The sequence below is a fragment of the Schistosoma mansoni genome, chromosome W (genome assembly GCF_000237925.1).
Source record: "Schistosoma mansoni strain Puerto Rico chromosome W, complete genome".
In the NCBI taxonomy this organism is placed as follows: Eukaryota; Metazoa; Platyhelminthes; class Trematoda; order Strigeidida; family Schistosomatidae; genus Schistosoma; species Schistosoma mansoni.
The window spans coordinates 40,991,511-41,010,727 of NC_031502.1; positions in this window are offsets into that span (position 1 = coordinate 40,991,511).

Consider the following 19,217-nt stretch of genomic DNA (forward strand, 5'->3'; position numbering starts at 1 on the left):
TCCTAGAGAATAACGTAACTATTATAGCATATTCCCCAGACAATTCCCATAAAAGGACAAATTCACACCTGAATAGCTCACAAGCCCTGCTTGTTTTTCATAATATCTCCCCATTTAGCCAAATCATCAATAAAGACCTTACTTTTCAAACGAATACCGACATAATCCTCATACAGGGCATCAATAAAAAGACGAAGCTTTTTCTTCATATCAGCATTCACAGAAATAGTCCTTAGCTCATCAATATTAATCGTTTGAAAGCGATTAAGCAAATAAATCACATTGGGATCCAAGCCATATCGCCCCTCATCCTCATGGTAGTGCTGCGGACAAAGAACACCTGAATACTTATGCGAAAAATCAAAGGGCAGATTGGTTCTATGGCAAAAAACACAATCATGAAAATTCATTCTCACCCCAAAACGATCCAAAATCTGGATCTCAAGGATATTCGTTAAAATGTCATAATCTAGCCCTTCTTCCATCAAATCAAGTGTCTTTTTCAAAAAAGCAAACAAATGAGGATCAGGCTCATTATCTGGAATAGCCGCATCAGCCAGAGCCAAGACATAACTAGCATAAGATAGCCTAAAAAAATCTTCATTAATGTGCCGATAAGCCTCCACCTGAGTCCTATTAAAGAGGCCCTTAATCAAGCCCCGCTTGTATTGCAATGGACAGAAGCTATAGAAATTTAAATCTTGCTCCCTCCAATTCGGTTTCCTATAAACTGGCCGTCTCATAGTACCATCTTCCATTCAACTCAAAAGTATGTCTGAAAAGGACAATTGGTCATTATTTTCTGCTTCACGTGTCATTACTATGTCATTCTGTAACCACATTGAGCTTATCTAGTAACTGGGATACCTCGAACACTTTATCACATAACTAGTATATCATCCATGTATCTTCTGAACAAAGTCACCTCGCTGATGAGCTCACTCCTCATATTTTCAACATATGACATAAATACATAAGCTAAGAGAGGCCCCAAAGGACTACCCATAGCAACACCATCAACTCGTTGAAAATATTCACCTTCAAACGTGAACTGGACATTTGGAGTACATAACAAAAGTAATTCTATCGACAGTGTTAACCGAATAGGAAAAAATGGAGAATTATTAAATGTGTGGTTACAAAGGAAGTCAACAGTCTTAGTAAACGGTACATTCGTAAAAAAAAAGTGTACATCCAAAAGAATACAAAGTCTTATTTTTAATAGTAATATCCCAAAGAAGATCAATTAATTTAAATGTATCTTTTAAGGAAAACTTACATAGTTTATTACGGATTGGGTTTAGCAATTTTACTAACCGTTTTGCTAGTTCGCATGTAGGTGAACCACCAATTTACATGTTTGTGCGGATATACATACATAGGAAGGAGTAATCGAGAATTGCAATCAAGGGTTATGGAACATGTGCTTAGATAGCTTCAAAACTAGTCTATGTCGAATGTTCTGATCAACGTGGGAAGTAGAAGACTATGTTCATCGATAGCAAAATCTAAAATTGAAATGAGGCACAGAATTGACATCAATACAGCTTTTATAACGTTGTATAGAAAGTCTCAAGGACGAATTCCCAGGTTTGTAGAAGTTTTCGCTATTCGTAAATTTAAACCCCCATTATGTGTACAAAAACAATTTGTCGTAACCTTGAATTTACCCTGATAATCCTTAAGTCATCTTACGGCCTAAGGTGATGCGACAATTCTCTGTTCTTCTTATACGATGTTAATTTTCTCTCTCCTTTATTACTTTGTTTACTTGGACCTTCATTTAATTGACATCACATTTTTCAGATCAACTCCGTATTCTCATTGCTGTATTGAGATCGTGTTTATGTTTCGTTTGAATATTAGACGATCTCCTTCTATAGTTTTAATAATCGTTGTTTCCTCGAAGAAAAGTATGTGTCCACCTATTAACTCAGTCTGCTTCATAACGCAATTACCTACCATTTAAAAATTTAGTGTTTTGTCTAAGCATCTAAGGAATCAGCCGATCATTGTTGTGATTTATGATACGCTACAGAATTCTAATTTATTGAACTTTTATATCCCCGAAACTCAAATGTCTACCGGTAAATATCTTGTTCGTGATACCTGTATTGTGAATATCATCGTTTTTGGCATTCATCAATAGTAGTTAATCTAACAGTAACGATGAAAATATTAAAATCTCAATCATTTATGCGTAACATTTCAGGATGGGTATCTTAGTTGTAGCCACATTAATGTTGCTTGAAATAATCGTAACGTTCTTGAAACATTTTTAATAACTCTTAAAATATTTGTTGACTAACTCAATAGATAGTTTTTGTTGTAACATCTTACAGTAGTATGTTACAACTATCGCCAGGTCTATGGTCACGAAACAAATTTCATTGTTTTCACACATAGGCTTTCCCAACTCATGTTGAATGAGTTTCAGACATCTCGATTTAGTAATTTCAACTGATCTACGCTTTACTGAATTCTGTGTGTAGGGAAACATACTACTTTACAAATGATAATTAGTTTAGAATGTTATTTTATTCAATTATAATCTTACACTTTATAGGACACATTTTTTGTTACTCACAATAATTTGACAAATTTCATTAGCATTTTTATTTTCATGGTTTGTCTTAGCATCACAACGAAAAACCATTCACATGTTTACAATATATGTATTCATATTCATTAAACAATTTTCTTATCGATAAATTCACTAATTTTGTTTACCCTAACTACATAAAACCGTAACATCTAGCTCATGTTGCGTAAGCTTAGGTTTGATGCTAAATATAATGTATGAAAATATATTATACTTATTGATATTTTGTGTTAGCTAAATTTTTCACACTCATATGAATATCATTTCTCGTTAAATAACATATTTTTGATCGTGATTATCATCGCGAATCGTCAATTTCGTGTTAATCATGAAGGACTAGACACTTGTTTCGCTTAAATCTGTGGTGCGATTGTAACCCCTGACATGAGTACGTGTCTAAACTCACCTTCAACTTTGGCAAATTCACTGATAAACTAATTTATTTATCAAGATAAAACACATTAGACTATGTTAGTGTGGTGCATATAAAAGTCAAGTGTGACATTCGATATGTATGTTATTCATATCTATAAAGTTGTGGGTTCGTTATTTGAATAACACAAGGTTACATAAGTGAATGTTGGTTTACAAACGGTTGGTTTTCCAGTGTTTGAACTAGGATTATCTTATCTTCACCGGATCATCCTGTTATTGAAATTATCAATGGTCTATAATGTACATTTGTTAAAATTACTTCCCCGGCTTTATTCAACATTGTGCAATTTTTATTTTAATCACAAGTTTTCTGTCAAGCACTTCATAGCCCATATCATTTTGAATTAAATATTTTGTACATCAATAACATTATATTCACTTCGTTTATATGGATGAATTAATTCAGTTGGTTAGTGATTTTGTCTTTTGAAATTTATTTATATTTGCTTTGACTATTAATTCCATGAAGAAACATTTCAATTTGTTTATTATTCTAGCGCAGTAGTTGTGTTGTTTTTACTGCTAGACTATTAGAGTATTACTTATTTGAATTGAATTCGTAACATAACTTAAAATATTAAATAATGAATAGATTCATTGAATAGATAGGGGGAAAAGTCAATTAAACTCAAAGCTAAGAACAGATTCTCTGTTTCTTTATTTACTAGTTATCAATCTGACCAGTAGTATTAGTCAATAAAGTAAATGAATGAAATTTCCAGTAATACTTACGTTCAATTTACAATTTATTAAAAAAACAAACACTATGCATGTCACTTGATCTGATTATAGATAATAAAAGACTACCCGACCGTTCCTACTACCCTGATATGGTGATCGGACTTGCCTATAGTGATGAACCAATCGGGCTACACTAGCTGGGACAATCGTTCCTCAAGATCCTGCCGTGCCAGGCAGGTCTGTTGGAGAATGGTAAGACTAAAAACAGCAGACCCAAGGACGAAGTCATACTGCTGACTGTACAGAGGTGTGACAGCAATAAGATATTTCCCTCAGACAACCAGCATAACAGCGATGCTGCCTTCTCACAAAGGAGGGGTGGGATTATAAAAGATCTACAGTAAAAGTTTTACTCCTCACCTTATCCCCCGGATTTCCGTCTCTTATGGTGAGGTCTCAACAAGTACGGAGCTAACACAAAAGGTTCGTGTCCCCCTCCTCAATCAGATATCCCTTGGGCACTGTGGTCAAACTATCAGATCACTAAGACCAACTCTAGCCTAATTTCTTTTTCAGATACCTCTAGAAGAACCCTTCTGTGGTGTGGGCAATGCGGAAGTGATAACCGCCTTCATACCTTTAACAGCACTTAAAACTGAATAATAGAATAATTAAATGATGTAGAATCGTAAAAAACAATAATACTAAGTTGATTCGGCTAGTTTTAATGGTACAGAAAATGTATCTTTGAAATATAAGATTATAGTATTTCCATGTCATCTTATCATTGTTATATATCTATGTCTGTTACTACTTTTCATTCATAAAGTATGCTTGTAAATTAACGGAAGAACATGTCATCAGGAATATAGTACTTTCAGTTTCTTTAAAACTGATCCCGTAGCTCATATTTTATGTCCTGGTCATTGAAATAATTATTACTTTAACTATATTAGGGATTTATTCAATTTACTTATTTTAACTGTTTTTTTTCCTACGTAGTTTACAATATACGTATAATCGTTTTACATTTCACAAAATTAAATAGACTAGTTGGTGTGTTACAGAATGCCAAATTTCGATTGCTGTATATTGGTATTTCAGACTAATGATAAACAATGTACCGTACTTGGGTGTTCACACTCGTCAACGAAGCTTTCAGAGTCGCATTGTTTGTGATGCCTTTCTCTTCTATCACTGTGTGTAGAAGTATATTCGGGGATATTTAGGTCAACAGAAGTTACGGGTATTTATTTTAAATGTAGACAATATCATAATGCGATGTTCAAAATAAAACCACGGCAATGACGTTTCAAATTCATTTCAACTGTAAACAAATGAGGTAGTACATAAATAAATATAATTAGAGCAATAAATTAATGACCTTTATGGTGTCGCTTGTACGCCTACGTGAATTTGTTTTTACTTTTGGATAAATATTCATGTTTCAGACACGTGATCAACATGTAATTTTTTGTCTTTCTAGTAGTTTTATGCTTACCATAATTGATTGTGAGCATCTATACATCTACGTTTTATTCGTCCCCTTTTTAATCCTATTTATGTACTTTTATATGTGCTCTCCCAGTGAGTACGTTTGTCTATCATTTTTTCCTTGTACATTTGTATGTAAACTGATTTGATGATTTGTATTTTAAGTTCGCATGTTACCAGTCCCAAAGCTTCAACTATCTACTCTGCAATTATGCTTTGCCCGTGGATAGCGTCTCGGCTAATCTAAACTTGTTAAAATTGGTAACATTTACTAATTTATACTTTCTCGAATCTTATCTTCAGTGCCTAGTCTTTCTTATTACAACTGATACTGTTACTACCTCTGCTATTCTGGAATTTAGCCCGACAATTTCATCTCTCTGTACCTGCTTAGGTTTGGGCACCAGGGTAGTATCACAGCCTTCACACAAATCACTGATAACTACTACTGGCCTCATTGTTATTGTGTAGCGCATATGTATTTGGTGCCCCCTTGTACCAATGTTTGTATTCAAATTAATAGTATATAAATAAATCTCTCTGTGCTAACGGGCTATGGCAATTTGAACCGATGTACATACATGCTAGGTTCTACATCGCGACTGACTGACTATTATATGGCACATAATCGCTTAGTATATCGCTTAAATGTCAAATCTCTGTTTTTATTGTTCTTTAATCAATAAGAATAAACATGCATTGTTTGTAATCTGTGTGTAAACGCCTGCTCAACATGTGACTATAGTAACTATTCGTATAGAACACGTTCTTATGTTAGTCATTAGGACTCTCCTGTCTTTGGTTTGCTCGTTTTTCTCCTTTGATTTCCTATTGACAATCTTTTATCTATGCAGTACATCAAAAGAATTGTTTTGATTACATTTATGGGCGTTTCGATCATTATTCATTTCCTATCGGAATAAATGAAAAAGAAAACAGTGATCAAGAAAGTAATTATTCAGTGATGTTTTTAATTAATTATAATTTGTTAACTAAATTGATGGTGGTTTCTGTAATCATTTAATATAAATTAAGCAATCTTTACGGATTATGAAGCTTAGTTTATGTTATCCCCTGTGAAACAGTTGTGGCATTGTTTACCGGTAGACATGTCGTTTCAGCGCTACGTAACAAGTATCCGATCTTCTGTGATCTCCAATATTTATTTATGTAACAAGAAATAAAGTTAATGAAAATAACTCAATAACTAAGTACAGTTTCTTAGGATTCAGCTTTAAGTCACATTTTGTTTTTTGATGGTTAGTATAACGTGACCCTTATGATTCCGTGCGGTTTTGTTATATCTGTCCCATTTGTGATTCATTGAAATTTCGGAAATCACATCATGATTAAAGAGTTGTCTTGTTCGCTCAGATACTTAATTTACTACTGGTTTGTTTAAATTTTCATACAAACTCTATCTGCCACGTCTTCAGTACTACTGGGGAGATCCAGAAAACTCGAAAAAATAAAAAAGGCTCTGAAAACATTGAGAAGCATCTTATCCAATTAGCATTCACTAGAAGTTTTGCCAAAAACATATAGCAAGAGAAAATTCACATGTCGAGTTCCTGATTGGATGATTACCTATACTGCTACTATGTTTAGTAGCGTTCCAGAATTTTCCGGAAACCAAAGGTCATCTGAAATACTGTGAAACCCCACGGTTTTCTGTACATGAACGAACCTTTGGAGTAAAGCGTTTCTTCCATATTCCGCGCCTTTTCTCTGGTGTTCAAGTCGTTGTGTAGATTTAGCGTGGGGGCAACTAGAAGAGCTTAGGAACCCAATCTATCGTTCAATTAGAAGACCTATCAAGCATCTAGTTGTGACTAGATTTAGATACCAAGCTTATTGTAGCTTCTAACTCACAGTATGAATAATAAATTTTCAGTGAAATTATCGATAAAGTTATCACGAAAATAATATGCCCTTTTGAAGATATCTTAGATTAATTCCCCCCAAGATAACATGTACAGCTTTACTTAATTACCACGTGTTTTTCTTATTACCTAAAAGTAATACCATTCTCTATTTGATTTACCTGTCAAGTAAGTATTTAGCCATGCTGTGCTTTATTATTGTTTTATAAATTCACAGCAGGGTGAAAACTCGATTTCAGTCCTCGTTTACTGTCCATAGTTCTTATAATCTGGTTGTTTATTTATGATGGTACTAGTTGACTTGTTTCTATGATTAAAATTTTCTTTACAAGATGAATTATAGTATTTAGTAGTTGGCAAACTAGTTTTCCTGTCTCTCTATGTTTGTGTTGGATTTTCTTTTAGTAGGGTTAACTTATAAGTAATGTCGTTTACAGTCATACACTTTTAAAATTTTCGTATCTATAAAGCAAGAGAGTCGTATTTAGACTATTAACTATTATACTAGAAATGAATTTAACGAAGGAAACATCTTTTAGGCTATTAGAAATAAAAAGTAGTGAATCCCTGAACACTAAAATTCTGGAATTCTATAAAAATACCTAGCATAAATTTGACAGTCTCAATGGGAACCCATGATCTGTGTAATCATCTAAATAAGAAGTCAGTAACTCACCCATTATCTTGACTGAAGATCTCACAAATAAATTACAATTTCAAACGTTGAATTCGGACTGTAAGACCTGGATTTATTGAATTTGAACCCGTTTATTACTGTGTGAGATGAAACGGCCGTACAGTACTATCTGGTACTAATTTATATTTCGATCGTTGTGAGTTAGTAACAAAAATTGTTGTCAAATGTAAGTATCTGTTTTTGTGTTACTGATATAGATAAGTGTGTATATGTGTGGGAGGTACCAGATACTGATCAGAAAATTCATTACTCCATAGGTTAGAGTGTTGTATGCCACAGATTCATACTATTATGACGTAATATACTAATTTGAATCTCGGGTAATTTCAGTGCAAATAAACTTGAAGAGATTTACCGAACCTTCGTAGGATAATCTTATTTTATTAGACACATACTTATTGAAATCATAAGCTTCAATAATTTTTCTCATGCTGTAATTTAGTTTTATACTTCTGGTCAGCATCATTTATTAATCGATGAGTTTGTTAAATGTAATCACGTTGGTTTTCCGTCAGAATATATATTTTCACATGACATCTTGGGGGAAAAAAGATAAAATTTCAAGTAAACCAAGTCGTCTCACCTATTCCTTACATTGTCTATGTATAGGCGAATGTCCGGCGCTTTAACCGGGTTGGTGGACACGAAAAAGTCCACCTAGGGGAGTTGGAAAACCCTGATTCCAAACCAATGGTGCACATGGGCTCCAGTATCCCAAGGGAACAAATGGCGTACGAATCAATCGTTGATCACCGGCTACCATGGGACTGCATCTCTTTACGATGCTCCACTGCCTTGTGGATCAGATCTTTCGGTCAAAGGCTCCGGGTGTGGGCCCCTAAGAAAACCACCTGCTTCAGTTCGGGCACCTTGGCAGTGTCACAACCCTCAAGCAAATCGAATATGATTTGTGAGGCGCATATGTATCTGGTGCTTCCTTGTACCAATATTTATGTGTTTAAATAAATAAAAAAATAAACTATGTATAGGTCTACAGAACCGTACACATTTATCTAATGTTAGTTGTCTAGGTATGAATCTATCTACTATTGCAAAAGTAATACTAAAATCTTATACATAGTTACATATTCTTCTGTTGTTCATCTTTTTGTAATGTTACGCGTGTTTATTGCTTCACTAGAGCTATTTGATGGAACGGGTATACATTTCTGGTAGGTTTCATGTTAACTGATCATTTGTATACAACTAGGTTGTTTAAAACACCTTTTTTAAAAAAAAATCAGTGATGTATATTGTATATCCTAACAGTTAAAGTCTACTTAAGCTACCAAGATGATTTCTGTTACAAAATTGCTACATGTACCTTTTTGTACACATAATCATTTTCCCATATCAGTATCGAAATTCAAGCAATTCACGTATTTGAATTTTTGATATGTATGTATCCGTTTTACTTACAAAGTAAGAATTTTGACTGGATATTTTCTTTCGTTGTATTTTGATTGTGAATGATTCATTGACATAACTGTATCCTTCTATATCAAGTAATTGTATAATAAAAGTTTAATTTAAGCTGGAGATGTTTCGTTTGCTTCATGTGTTTTGATGATATATATATATATATATATCATAAATGGAATGCTGTAAAGGAAGAACCGTCCTATATTCAGTGTTTAAAAAGAATCGTAGTATTACATGGACTTATCGTACAGATAATAATTTTTTCGTATGTTTGAAGTAACTTCATAAAACTGTATGCTCTTAAACTGTTAGTTTGAAATTAATTTCTAACTCTCAAAGTACTTTTCGAAATTTTATTGTCTCTTATTTCACTATTAATCTTTTCTTTGCCTGTCAAATCATAAGATATTAAATATACATTGTTCACATTGAACAAGTTGTTTAATTGCCTATATTTATAAGTGCATACACTAGTTTCTATGTTGCTTTGATTATCAGTCACCATCACCATATTTTGTTCCTTTTTATTATCTTTTTTTATTCTTTCTTTACTTCTGTTATTCCATATACCTTTACTCATTTTGTGTGTTTATTGCCGTTTAAAAATGTTTATATGATTGTTTCCCTTTTATTTTATAGTGATGTATGATGAATATCCATTCGCCGCTTAAGTGTGTGTTTGTGCGTACATGTGTGTGTATCATAACTTTTTAAGGAGTTGTAAGACACCGTAAATTACAAGTGATTGCCTTGTTTTTTTATTTCTTGAAAATGAGAATATCTGCTGTCTTGTTATGCATCATTTTCGCTTCCCCTCCACAGATTCTCAATTTTTGTTCGGTACAAAATATAAACTACCTGTGTATGTACACGGATACAGAATGAATGTGAGGATATATATATATATATATCAGTAGTATAGTCAGCACTTGATGTACGATGTATTTACAAATTATGATAGTGATTGGGGCTGGTGGTTGTATTGCTGACTAGATGAAGGTAGTATGTGTTGGAAGAAGTACTTATTCTTGTTTATGATGTTTCCAACTTATTGATAATTGTTCGTAATTATTTATAGTCACCATCATCATTTTTAGTGTTTATCGTTGTGTGAAAATAACTGTTATATTTTCCTTCACAGTATTATATGTCCACGCTGATTTTAGTTCCGAAAAAGTGGGATACTTTTCTGTTGTAACGATTTTTTTCTTTCATATTGATTGTTCACAAATTTAGTGTGTGTTCAGTCATTGGTTATAAAAACTTTTGAAAATGGATGTATATATTGCGAATAAATATTTCTGTTCAGTTAGTTCGTAAAGGTTTATGTACCCGCTTTTTACTGCTCAATGTATGTACGGTATGGTATCAACCATTTTCGGACATTTAGTAAATGAATGCTGCACATAAGGTCATAATGTTCACTGTGCGTTTCATTTCAAGCTCTTTCTTTTTTTATTCGTCATCTTGGGATTCTCTGCAGTATTGTGTCCATAACAGACAAATATTGATAACTTTAGAGACTGGGAGTTAAATCCCTCGTAAAAATTGTGTAACCTACTGAATGAACTGGGAAACGCTTGAAAATTCGAGTTATTACATTTTACTCGGAGGTTGGAAAACGGTTGTATAACCTTACACATTGGTTATACTTCTCTAATCATTCGTCATTATTTTCGTTAAAAACTTTCAAATCCATGAAAGTTGTTATATTACACAATCACTCGACTTGGTATTGGTTTTAATGTAATTGTGAAACTCATGTATTGGTGCAACGGTATGATAGAAAGCCAAGTGAAAATAAACAATTCTTTCTTTTTCTTAATGTTTAAATGAAAAGTTTTACTTCAGACAGAATTTTAATAGTTTCCTAGTATTTTTATCAATCTGCGTGTAAATGTTTTTGCTATGTTACTAAAAGAACATGGTAGATATAATTAAGCTAGAAATGTTTGTTGAACTGATTTTCTATGCTCATTTTTAGCTTTCAATTTATTTGTTATTCCAGTTAGACTAATATATCTATTGTTCACTGAAGAACTATACGCAATCGCATAATTAATTTACTTACTTACTTACTTACGCCTGTTACTCCCAATGGAGCATAGGCTGCCGACCAGCTTTCTCCAACCCACTCTGTCCTGGGCCTTCTTTTCTAGTTGTATCCAGTTCTTGTTCATTCTTCTCATGTCTGTCTCAATTTCTCGGCGTAATGTGTTCTTTGGTCTTCCTCTTCTCCTTTGACCTTCAGGATTCCATGTGAGGGCTTGTCTTGTGACACAATTGGGTGATTTCCTCAAAGTGTGCCCAATCCACTTCCAGCGCTTCTTCCTGATTTCTTCCTCCGCTGGAATCTGGTTTGTTGTCTCCCACAGTAACTTGTTGCTGATAGTGTCTGGCCATCGGATCCGAAGTATCTTGCGTAGACAGCTGTTAATAAACACTTGTATCTTCTGGATAATGGCTTTCGTAGTTCTCCACGTCTCTGCCCCATACAGAAGAACTGTCTTGACATTTGTATTGAAAATTCTAACCTTGGTGTTGGTTGACAATTGTTTTGAGCTCCAGATGTTTTTCAGCTGTAGGTATGCTGCTCTTGCTTTGCCGATCCGCGCCCTCACATCTGCATCTGATCCACCGTGTTCATCAATGATGCTGCCCAGATATGTAAAGATTTCCACATCCTCCAAAGCTTCTCCGTCAAGTGTAATTGGATTGGTGCATATTGTATTGTATCGGAGAGTCTTGCTTTTCCCTTTGTTTATATTGAGACCTACTGCTGCTGAGGCTGCTGCTACACTGGTCGTTTTCTCCTGCATTTGTTGTTGCGTTTGTGATAGAAGAGCCAGATCATCCGCGAAGTCTAAATTGTCAAGCTGCATCCTGCCTGTCCACTGTATCCCGTGCATTCCTCCAGATGTTGACGTCTTCATAATCCAGTCGATCACCAGGAGAAAGAGAAAGGGTGAGAGTAGGCAACCTTGCCTAACACCGGTCTTTACCTCGAACGAGTCGGTGAGTTGTCCTCCGTGGACGATTTGGCAGTTTAGTCCATCATAGGAGTTCCGTATGATGTTGACTATCTTCTCAGGCACGCCGTAGTGTCGAAGAAGCTTCCATAGTGTCGTCCTGTCCACGCTATCAAATGCCTTCTCGTAGTCGATGAAGTTGATGTACAGTGATGAATTCCATTCGATTGATTGTTCCACAATGATACGTAGAGTTGCGATTTGATCTGTGCACGATCTATCCTTACGAAATCCAGCTTGTTGATCTCGAAGTTGAGCGTCCACGGAATCCTTCATCCTGTTTAACAATACTCTGTTGAAGACTTTTCCTGGTATTGAGAGGAGAGTGATGCCCCTGTAGTTGTCGCACTTGCTCAGATCGCCTTTCTTTGGTATCTTGATGAGAAGTCCTTCTTTCCAGTCTGTTGGTACATGTTCTTCGTCCCAAATCTTACTGAAGAGGATGTGGAGTATCTTGGCAGTTGCTGTTACATTTGCTTTCAGTGCCTCTGCCGGGATGTTGTCTGGTCCCGCTGCTTTGCCACTCTTGATTTGTCTAATGGCCATGCTGATCTCTTCAATTGTTGGTGGGCCAATATCGATTGGGAGGTCTGTGGGTGCTGCTTCGATGTTGGGTGGGTTCAGTAGAGCTGGTCGATTCAAGAGTTCTTTGAAGTGTTCTACCCACCTGTTTCGTTGTTCTTCAATGTCGGTGATTACTTTTCCTTCCAAGTTTTTCACTGGTCATTCTGGCTTACGGTAATTTCCAGCAAGTTTATTTGTTGTATCATACAGTTGTCTCATGTTTCCCTCTCTTGCAGCCTTTTCCGCTGTCATCGCTAAATCTTCCACATATTTACGTTTGTCTGTTCTGATGCTCCTCTTCACTTGCTTGTTTGCCTCTGTGTATTCGGCTTGTGCCTTGGCTTTTTCCGCTCTGGTTCGGCTGATATTGATTGCTGCCTTCTTGTTCCTCCTTGCTTCAATCTTATCCAGTGTACCAACAGTGATCCATTCCTTGTGATGGTGCTTCTTTTGGCCCAGAACGTCTTGACACGTTGAAACGATTGCCTCCTTGATACCTTTCCAGTTGCTCTCCATGGTAGTTCCCTCTCCATTGAGTAGATCATGAAAGGCCTGGAACCTGTTGCTGAGGGCTATGTTGAATTTGTTGAGTTTGTCAGCATCTCGAAGAAAGGCCGTGTTAAACTTTTGTGATGTTGTCCGCGCCATTGTCCAGTGCTTCTTGAGTTTTAGTTTCATCTTGGCGACCAGCAAATGGTGATCGGATGCTATATCAGCTCCTCTTCTGGTTCTCACATCCTCCATCGTCCTCCTGAACTTTTTGTTGATGCAGACATGGTCGATTTGATTTTGTGTAGTGTGATCCGGTGAAATCCAAGTGGCTTTGTGTATGTTTTTGTGTGGGAATATGGTGCCACCTATGACCAGTTTATTGAAGGCACATAGGTTTGCAAATCTCTCACCGTTTTCGTTCCTTCCTCCCAGTCCATGTTGTCCCATGACGTCTTCGTATCCAGTGTTGTCCTTTCCAACCTTGGCATTGAAATCTCCCATTAGAATGGTCAGGTCCTTGGTTGGGCACTTCTCGAAGATTGACTGCAGCCTATCGTAGAATTGGTCTTTAGCGTCTTCATCGTAGTCGTTGGTCGGCGCATAGCATTGGATGATGTTCATTGTAATGCCCTCTCTCTTTGTTTTCAAGGAGGCTTTGATGATCCTCGGTCCATGAGATTCCCATCCTATAAGTGCATTTTGTGCTTTTCTAGACAGCATCAGTGCCACTCCTTGTGTATGTGGGGCATTTTCTTCTTCATGACCGGAGTATAACAGAAGTTCCCCTGAAGACAGTCGTTGTTGTCCAACCTGCGTCCAATGTGTTTCACTGATTCCAAGCACTTCCAGGTTGTATTTCCTCATTTCCGCAGAAATTTGGAAGACTCTGCCGGTCTCCTACATTGTCCGGACATTCCATGTACCTATAAAAATTGTCGCTCTGGTTGTAAGAAGGTGCATCGGCCTCATGACTTCCGAAGGAACTCGGCTTTCATCATGAGACGTCATTTTTCCTTCTACTCCCAGGGCAGAGTTTGAATGGTTTGAATGATTTTTTCTGGTTAGCGTTTTTTTAGCGAGTTGATTTTCTACGGGATGGGGTCGCTAACCCCATGCCCAACCCTCCTCCTTTACCCGGGCTTGGGACCGGCAGTAGCCCCTGGAGGAGCTACAGGCGGAGTTCGCATAATTAATTAGCACTCTTTAATTCAAATTTTTGTGAATGTTAGACAAGTATCCTTTTGCTTACCAAGCGTAGATTTTGCAATCTATTTATGTTCTGTGTAACTACTTCTGAAAATTTCCTCTCTTTATTTAAATCACATTCCCAACGGTCACCCATTATTAACCGTATTGTTTTCAAGCTATGGTTAATTAGTTTTATCGCTTGATTTTAAATAATTACGCTGCTGATTTGTATGTTTGTCCGCCTACCAAAGTAAGTACAATAACTATCATTCACTTGGTGGTTTTACTCGTGGTACAATAAAAGTCCCCGGAATCTCTCAGGAGAGTGTGAGATTTCACGATTTAGATATTAAATTTCAGTTAGAATTGACCACCAAAACTATCGTGTTGTAGAGTTGCCCTTTTGTTTTGAATGATAAGAATAAGTAAGAAAATAATGAGGGCTTTGAGTGGTGTTGATGGTGTCTTCTTTATTTGTCTACTCTTGTCTCATTCATGCTTATACCTTACCTTCTCTTTGTGACCTATACTGTATATTCTACTTATTTCTTTTCACTTATTAGTAGTTAGATAATACCATTAGGAGAATCACAGTTCACTATCCATTAAAGAAGACTAGACATTAATTATCCAGAGGATAACTAATTTGAATTTACACATTAATGTTCGTCTGTACTCATGTTATGACTAATTCTTAGCAATTCTTGCTTCCCTTATCACTCACCGGTTCACTCGCCATACTTATATTTCAGGAACCTCACGTTCCTTATGCGATGGTTATAAAGTATGAGTAGAATAATTCAAACAAGAGATTAAGTTGACACTGTTAATCGACAGAACACTAACCACTAGCTTCTCAAAAAAATATTATGAACATAATCTCTGCCAATTTTTAAATAATATTGGTTCAACATTTAACGAAATAATTGATTATAATACACAAACAATCGTACATTTAAATTCATGTTTTCTCTTGTTTTAAATTTATACGGAATTTTTGTACATGTTCAACATTCTTAAACAACCAACCCACAGTGGTACACTTTTGGGCAGAAAGCAACCAGAAATTTCATTTTTGTTTAGATTAAGATTAAAGTAAATATTGAACAATAATTTGAACCTATCACGTTAAACAGAAAAATGTCCTAACCACTTACTATCATTAATTAAAAGTAAAGAAGAAACAATAAAATTTGTTCAATTATAAATGAATTATTAACTACTTATTGAATTTTTGCTCTTGAATTTCCAAATTTGTCTTTCGAACTCAATAAGCTACAGTATGTACACTTTTTTGATCAGCTACCTGGGAAAATAACACATTATATATATTTTTTCATCTCAACCAGGATGATGAAGTACCATCATCTTTACACCATTTATACCAGAGAAAGCATTAAGTTGTCCCATAGGAGCTACATGTTTTTTTAAATATTCACTATAATTGAAATATTAAATTATAGGACTAACGTTTATCCACTTGAAGTTTTAATGTATCGAAGAATGATCTTCACGAGCTAAAACGTATGAAAATATGAAGTACTAAAATGTAGCATCTTTATGATTTGAACCTTAGCGACAGTATACACATAGAATACTACTTTTTGGAGACCAAGAATTTAAAGTCAGCTAGTTTTAGAATCAGTGTATAATATAGAGATGATATTGTTTGAATAGACTTTACTTGGAAAAATTTGATAAACTAGTTCATACGTTACTTGGTTATTCATCTGACTGCATATACACGTACTTTTCAGTTCTATTTAGAATAAGAATTCTGATGGTACCTATTTATTTCATATTTTCATTGTTTATCCAGTTCGTCTGATAAATACCACAGATTAGTTATGTATGTGAATTAACTTAATCTAATATATTTTTCAACTTATCCGTTATAGCTAAATTAATTTTATTTAACCGTGAAAAAACAATATATGGAAATCCATTCATCATTTTCGCACGTTCACATGCCAGAAGTTCCAAGTACTTTTTTTACTAGTTTATTGTTTCTCTATCTTTGAAAGGTACCGTAGATTATTCTACTTTTAAAGTGAATAACCATGTATTTCCATCTCTTTGAAGGTTTACTTAAAGTTACACAACCGTAATGGAAAATGTTGTGTGTATTTGATCGACCAGTAGTGATTCTCACAGTGAAAAACATTGATGGCGGTTTGTAATTTGATTGTATGAAAAAGAAACATCTCTTCAAATAAAATATCGATTTTTCTCATTAATAATGACAATTAACATTGCCGGGAAAATTTATGTTCCTCAATTATTTAAAAGTGAATCATCATCAGAACTTCTAATCCCTAAAATTGGATTACCTTACTAATCTTTTGTGATATTGAATACTTTGAAAAATTAAGCTCTCTCCATTGTTGATAGCAGCTAACTAACCATTTAGACTGAGGAATAACTGTATGTATACTTAAATTCTGGAATCAAACGAGTTCAACAGTACCGATCCCTTCGTTATTCAACGTTTTTAATAGTTGAGATCATGAATCAATTGAAGCTAGATCACTATGAAAAACCTGGAAGCACTGGACGGCCATTTCGTCCTATTGTGGGACTTCTCATCAATGCACAATCCCGCCTCGCGAGATTCGAACCAAGGACCTATCAGTTTCGCGCGCGAGCGCTAAACCTCTAGACCACTGAGCGGCATCCATACATCTTTGGAACTCATTTTATGATACACATAAGATGTACATTTATGTACTTATTTTTCTTGATTTTCGCTGACTTTGAATTGTGACAATTTGAATCGATGTGCTTCCTTGGTTTGTTTGAGACTTTCTAACAGTTCTGATATCCATGAGTCTATTCTCTGACTGGAATTAAAATATCCCAGGCTTGTACTATTTAGTTGCTATTGGTGATGTAAATAATATGTAGAGTTGTTGTCATTTTGTACCCTCCCCCCAAATGTTCTAATTTGTTTCGTGTGAATGAGAATTGAAAAACTAAAACAAACATGTAATGTTTTGTATCTCAATCAGCTATTTTTGATGAGTTCATTATTAGAAATGACTTTTAAAGTCAGCAATAGCATGTAAAATGCTTATAACTGTCATAAGACAATACTTAGCATTCGATAGGTCACAGAAGCTCTTTCAATAAGCGTGAAATAATATGGAACTTCTTATTGTGTAATTTAGTTGTTGAATTCGTGAGTCTATTTAAGCTAGGCCACCATTGAAACCTGGAAGCACTGGACGGCCGTTTCGTTCTAGTATGGAACTCCCCAGCACTGCGCATCTGCAATCCCGCACGCGAGACTCGAATCCAGGACCTTTGGTCTTGTGTGAAAACGCCTAACATCTGGACCACTGATCCGGCATCCAACCAACTACAATCTCCACAAACCCCATTCTGATAATTCTTATTTGTGTTGGTTTTGAAGTCTGCATCAGTTCTCATGTCAAGTGCTCTAACGACCTGTTTTCTATATGCTGATCAGGTTCTTTTTTTCGTAGATTTACTAGGTATGATACTTTCTATTTCTGACTAAACTACACTTTGGTATATCGAATGAATTTATGTTTGGACTTGGTTTCATAGATATCGGAGAACTTTTTATCACTGGTAATTAGTTTTATATTTTGAATGTTCTAGTAATGTATGATTTTACTTGCATATACTTTACAAACAGTTTTCAATACGAGGAAGTATTTTGATTGTAACAATGAAGTGTAGAAAATAGGAAAGAAATAAACTTCATCTTGTAAATGGGGTTATCGTTCGGTTACTTTCAATTTGGTCTGTAATATGTAACTTTTACTTATCTCACCTACTTATAAGTAGTGTAATGTCAAGTGTGAATTTTACGAGCTTGCTTTCAATGTAGAGACAGTCGTTAAGCTCAATGATTTCTTGCTACATTTATCGATTATGACATTGATACTCGATAATTTATAACTCTCATATTAAAATTCACCTTTTATTTAAGTTGTCTCCATTGATTTTGCAAATTCAATTATGTAGGCACTTAATGAATTTAATAGTCCTTTTTTGTTTTGTGATAAGTAACTTATTTGTAAGCAGCATACACCCTAAGAATGGGTGTTGAGTCGATTAGTGTGTTTGTTATACAACATAAGATAACCAAAAAAATTATACTTTAACTTAATAATGTATGTTTACATAATCCTTGATGAAGTCGATCGAAACTTCCCAGGTTAGGATGTTAACGCAATGTAGATAATTTGTTAAGTTTTAGTTCAGAACATTTCACTCACTTGGCTGTAATTATATTACCTCAATCTATATTTTATTATGTCCGATGAAAATGTTTTTGCAGACGTCATCAGGTAAACTAATCTTGTGTATTATGAAGCGATCCATAATTGTCTTTAACTATTAGGCATTTATTTTTTGAACTTCGTAAATTCAGAGTGGTTTCATTTTTTGGTGCCAAAAATGTGTAAATATGAAGGCCTTCCCGTCTTAAAGGTTGCTTGAGTACAGAAATCAATCATATATTTATAAATGTCGCGAAACCAGTTTACATTAATGATGATCAAAATGCGAAATATTTAAACCTTCTTAGGTATGTTTGGTTTTGTACACAGTGTAATCGGACTGAAACAATCAAATGGATGTAAGACGATTGCTTAGCAAGTGCATGATGCTATTTGAACGCCAATTTTGTTTAGTTTCACTGAACGTATTTTAATTATCAAGCTAATGGAGACTGTGTAGAGATCAAAATTATTTTTGGC